The following is a 5,882-nucleotide window of genomic DNA, read 5'->3' as shown; positions in this document are numbered from 1 at the left end:
GGATTGTTAAACTGAAGTCCATAGATAGGCTCTAGGAAGTTTGTAAACACTTGGAAATAATTTGAAAAATATTTGCGTGAGTGTGCTTTTCTCTGGAAAGAGAGTTCATAAATCTCATCAGATTTTTGAAATAGTTTTGGCATTAACAAAACTAAACCAAACCACCACCACTACACAACCGAACTACAACACTGAGGCTCTGATAGAGAAATTATGTGACTGATGCCACACAGGTCGTCAGTGGCAGAGCCCAGGATAAAGGGAGCCAGGTGGTGTGCTTGGTAAAGAAGTTAGAAGTTTTTAGCTCTCAGGCTAGGGGGTCCTCCTGTTGCATGAAGCCAGACTGAGAATAATTCCATGCAGGAATAGCAATTCAATTCATATTTTAAAGAAAAGGTACATTGGTTGGGCGTGGTGACTCACACCTGTAATCCCAGCACTTTGGGAGGCTGAGGTGGGCAGATCACTTGAGGTCAGGAGTTCGAGACCAGCCTGGCCAACATGGTGAAACCCTGTCTCTACTAAAAATGTCAAAATTGGCCGGGCGTGGTGGCTCATGCCTGTAATCCCAGCATTTTGGGAGGCCAAAGTGGGCGGATCAGGAGGTCAGGAGTTCGAGACCAGCCTGGCCAACATGAGGAAATCCCGTCTCTACTAAAAATACAAAAATTAGCTAAGCGCGCGGCATGGTGGCAGGCACCTGTAATCCCAGCTAGTTGGGAGGCTGAGGCAGGAGATTGCTTGAACCTGGGATGCAGAGGTTGCAGTGAGCCGAGAACGTGCCACTGCACTCCAGCCTGGGTGACCCAGCAAGACTTCGTCTCAAAAAAAAAAAAAAAAAAAAAAAAAATTAGCCGGGCGTGGTGGTGGGTGCCTGTAATCCTAGTTACTTGGGAGGCTGAAGCGGGAGAATCATTTGAACCCAGGAAGCATAGGTTTCAGTGAGCCAAGATCACACCACTGCACTCCAGCCTGGGTGACAGAGTGAGATTCCAACTCAGAAAAAAGAAAACAAAAGAAAAGAAAAGGAACATTGAGATTTGAAGAAACAGAGGAGAGGGTTGTAGGTGACTGACTAGAAATAATGTTACGGGAGGAAGAGTGAATGATGTGGTGAAGGGTATAGAACTATGAGAAAGTCCTTGTCAATCACATGGCTAGAGAATGGTGATCATTGAAAAGGAGGTAAAATATAAAAACATTTGCAGAATATTTCTCAATTAAAAATTTCACTAGAGGTTCCAAAATGGTGCTGCGGAAGCAAGCTGGCTTTACTTCCCCAACAGAAAACTGAAAAGAAACACATAGCACCAAGACCATCACCAGCAATGTTCCAGAACTCAAATATGAAGATGAGACAGTTCCTGCAGCCACAGATGAAAAAAACTTTGAGACGTTGTCAAGAGAATCAGACTTAAAGAAAATTTTTGTTTAAGATGGGGTCTCCCTGTATTGCCCAGGTTGGAGTGCAGTGGCTCACTGCAACCTGTGCTTCCTGGGTTCAAGCAATTCTCCTGCCTCAGCCTCCTGAGTAGCTGGGGTTACAAGTGTGCGCCACCACGCATGGGTAATTTTTGTATTTTTAGTAGAGAGGGGGGGTTTCACCATGTTGGCCAGGCTGGTCTTGAACTCCTGACCTCAGGTGATCTGCCTGCCTCGGCCTCCCAAAGTGCTGAGATTACAGGTGTGAGCCACTCTGCCTGGCTGAGACTCAGACTTCTATATCCATCATGCCCCTCCCTCAAATTTGCCCCATACCAAGCGTGCAGAAAACTCGCTGACTCATGCATTCTTCACTGGAAAAAGTGAGATCGAGATGGCCAACCAGCTTCTCCATCATCGTGGGTTCACTGGCAGGAAACCTGTCCCTGACTCAACCCACAGAAAGCATCCAGTGTGCCTGAAAGAAGAAATATCCCAGAGGACAGCCAGAGACAGAGTGGGGAAGCAGGACCACCATACCCAGCCCTGGACGCTCTGCTCTAATTTGGCCAAAGGAGACAGCAAATCAGTATGTCTATTAAGCAGCACCATGTGGTAGATTTGTTCCACAGGTCCCCTGGGCACAACCCCTAACCATCCTTCCCACACTACTGAAATATCCCCTTTGAGACCTCCCTCATCCTGATGGGTGGCACTCTTTTGTTTTGTTTTGTTTTGTTTTGAGATGGAGTCTCACTCTCTCACCAGGCTGGAGTGCAGTGGCAGGATCTCGGCTCACTGCAACCTCCGCCTCCTGGGTTCAAGTGATTCCCCTGCCTCAGCCTGCCGAGTAGCTGGGACTACAGGCGCGCGCCACCACGCCTAGCTAATTTTTGTATTTTCAGTAGAGACGAGGTTTCACCATGTGGGCCAGGATGGTCTTGATCTCTTGACCTCATGATCTGCCCGCCTCAGCCTCCCAAAGTGCTAGGATTACAGGCATGAGCCACAGCGCCCGGCTGGGTGGCACTCTTAATTGCAGTCCAGAACCAAGGCAAACCTGGGCTTATGCCACCATCTAGTGTCAAAAATGAGGCAGTGACCTAGCTGGAAAAAAAGAAAAAGAAAATAAACAAATAAAATCAACAGGTAAATTAAAAATAAAAACCCCAAGCAAACATATCAAATAAAAACTGAAACAAGCCAGACAGAGAAGACTGAAATAAATAACAAATCCTTTAATGCAAAGACATAGACTCACATCACAGGAAACAACAGCAAAGAAGGAACCATGACTCTAAATAGACAAAGTGAGGAACCAGTGACTAACCTTAATGAGTCAGCATATGTGAACCTCTGACGAAGAATTCAAAATATCTGTTTTGAGAAAACTCAGTGATCTCCAAGATAGAACCCGGGAGGTGGAGGTTGCAGTGAGCCCAGATGGCACCATTGCACTCCAGCCTGGGCGATGGAGTGAGACTGTCTCAAAAAAAAAAAAAAAAAGAAATAATACTAATTCTATTCAAGCAAGTGCTTCAAAACATTGAAGAGGAGGGAATACTTCTAAACTTATTCTAGAAAGTCAGCATTACTCTGATACCGAAACCAGACAAAGACACAAGAAAAAAGAAAACTACAGGCCAATATCACGCATAAACATAGACGCAAAAATTCTCAACAAAATACTAGTGAACTTCAACAACATGTTAAAAAATAATTCACCATGATCAAGTAAAATTCATCCCAGGAATTCAAGGATGATTCAACATATGCAAATCAATAAATGTGATACATCACATTAACAGAACCAAGAATAGAAGCCATATGACCATTTCAATAGATATTGAAAAATCATCCAATAAAATTCAACATACCTTTATAGTAAAAATCCTCAGCAAACTGGATATAGAAGAAACATACCTCAAAATAACATAAGCCATAGATGACAAACACACAGCTAACATTGTATATCGAAAGCCTTTCTTCTAACATCTGGAATCAGACAAGGATGCTCACTTTTCACCACTTTTATTTAACATAATATTGGAAGTCCTGGCAGAGCAATTAGGTAAGGGAAAAAAATAAAGAGCACTAAAATTGGAAAGAAAGATATCATAGCCTTGTTCACAGATGACATGAACTTACACTTAGAAAAACCTAAAGACTCCACCAAAAAACTGCTAGAACTGGTAAACTAATTCAGCAAGTTGCTGGATACAAACTCAACATACAGAAATTAGTAGCATTTATATATGTCAATGGTGGATAATCTGAAAAAGAAATCAAGAAAGCAATCTCATTTACAATAGCTACAAAAAACCTCGGCGGAGGTTGCAGTGAGCCAAGAAACACATAGGAATCAATTTAGACAAATACATGAAAAATCTTGATATGGTTTAGATGTTTGTCCCCTCCAAATCTCATGTTGAAATGTGACCTCCGGTGTTGGAGGTGGGCCTAGTGGGAGGTGTTTGGGTCACGGGGATGGAGTCTTCATGAATGACTTGGTGTTGTCCTGCAGTAATGAGTGAGTTCTCACTCTATGACTTCATGTGAGATCTGGTTGTTTAAAAGAGCCTGGCATTTCCTCCCGCTCACTCTTGCTTCCTTTCTCACCATTATTTGCTTGCTCCCCCTTTGCCTTATGCCATGATGGGAAGCTTCCTGAGGCCCTCATCAGAAGCAGATGCTAGCGCCATGCTTCCCATACAACCTGTAGAACCATGAGTCAAAGGAAACCTCAGGAGGGACCACTCTGGAAGTAGACCCAGCTGTTCTGATGAAATTCAGAAACTCTAACTAAACTGAAATCTGTAACCCATCTCAGTTCAAAATTTTGGACTGAGCAGCCCCAGCCAAATTGAGACGGTAATTCTGATCTCCTTAAAGTGGTAAGCATAGGAAAATGCTGTGATTAGAAATAAGCATTGTGATAAGAAAAATGTCTACCAAATCCGTGATATTACTACTTTGCATTAGGTTTAGAAAAAAATTGAAATCATCATGGTAATTTGTATGAATTATTTGTTTCTTAAGGCATTTGAAATATTTTGGAGAATGTCATGTTAGAGAATCTGGCATATTATGGTTGTGATATTAATGCCACATAATATGGTGGCATATTATGGCTTGAAATAGTTAAGAGGATTTGATATTCATCTTGTGACTTATTTTGAAATATTAAAAAAGTTGAATGATAATAGATTTGGATATTTTTAAATGTGTAAAATAATTTGATTATTTTGTAATCAGTATTGAGATTTTTCCAAATAATTTGATTTATGAAAATTTTAAATTAAGACCTAAGTTCTGGGTAAGGAATTTAAATGCTTAGCGTGGTTTTGGCATAAAGAAATGAAAGCTTGTCTTATTAGGTATTTGATGAGAATGTAGTGTACATTATGTTGATGACTATGGTTTGACGTGCCCAGGAAACCCAAGTATCCAATTTCATTAACATATCTTCCAAAAACAGATGTTAAATACCTTTTAAAGAAGAACTCTGCTGTTAGCTGCGAAGGTTAAAAACTTAAAAATTTTCAGGCTAGGTGTGGTGGCTCATGCCTACAATCCCAGCACTTTGGGAGGCTAAGGTGGCTGGATCACCTGAGGTCAGAAGTTTGAGACCAGCCTGGGCAACATGGCAAAATCCCATCTCTATTAAAAATACAAAAATTAGCTGTTGAACCCTGGAGGTGGAGGTTGCAGTGAGCTGAGATCGTGCCACTGCACTCCAGCCTGAGCAACAGAGTAAGACTCTGTCTCAAAATAAATAAATAAATAAATAAATAAATAATTTCACAATCAAAGTGATTTGAGGAATGGGGATAAGCGAAACTTCCCTTATGTTTGCTGGAATCTGAAAGGCTTTTTGATGGAGTGACTTTTGAGAAGAGTCCTGAGGAATGAGACAGTGGGTGGAGGGGAGAGAAGGGCATTTTAGGCAAAGGAAAGGCACAGAGTTTTTTCAGGGGTTGCAAGAGGTCTAATGTGACTGGATTGGCTGAGGGGTTACAGCAGGGGAGTTGGGCTGTGAGGAGCCATGGGTGTGTGTTGGGCAAGAAGGAGACATTTCGATTTCACAAATACTTATGGAGCTTGATGAGCCATGCACAGCACAAGCACTAGACACAAAAGGCCACAGGAGGGAGAGCTTCAGAGGCTCCACGGGGCCTTCGACAATGCTGAGGTGGGGATCCAAGTCAGATCCCAAGGAGAAAGTGGCTATTGTGGAGGTGGGGCTCCCATGCAAAGCAGGCCTGACTTAAGAAAGTTGAAAATAGCAGAAAAGTCAGTTTCAGTGTGGGGGCTCGAAGGGGCAGCAGAGGAACCCCCTTGCAATTCCGAGTAGAGTTTTGGGCGGCCATGACCCTTTCCTCTGCCTCCCACACACCACATTCTTGTCCTCTTTTCATGTTTTCTAGCCCCTCAGGCTGTAGCTCTGTTTGTTCAGCACA

The sequence above is a fragment of the Nomascus leucogenys genome, chromosome 7b (assembly GCF_006542625.1).
Source record: "Nomascus leucogenys isolate Asia chromosome 7b, Asia_NLE_v1, whole genome shotgun sequence".
In the NCBI taxonomy this organism is placed as follows: Eukaryota; Metazoa; Chordata; class Mammalia; order Primates; family Hylobatidae; genus Nomascus; species Nomascus leucogenys.
Note: the sequence above shows the minus strand (reverse complement) of the source record.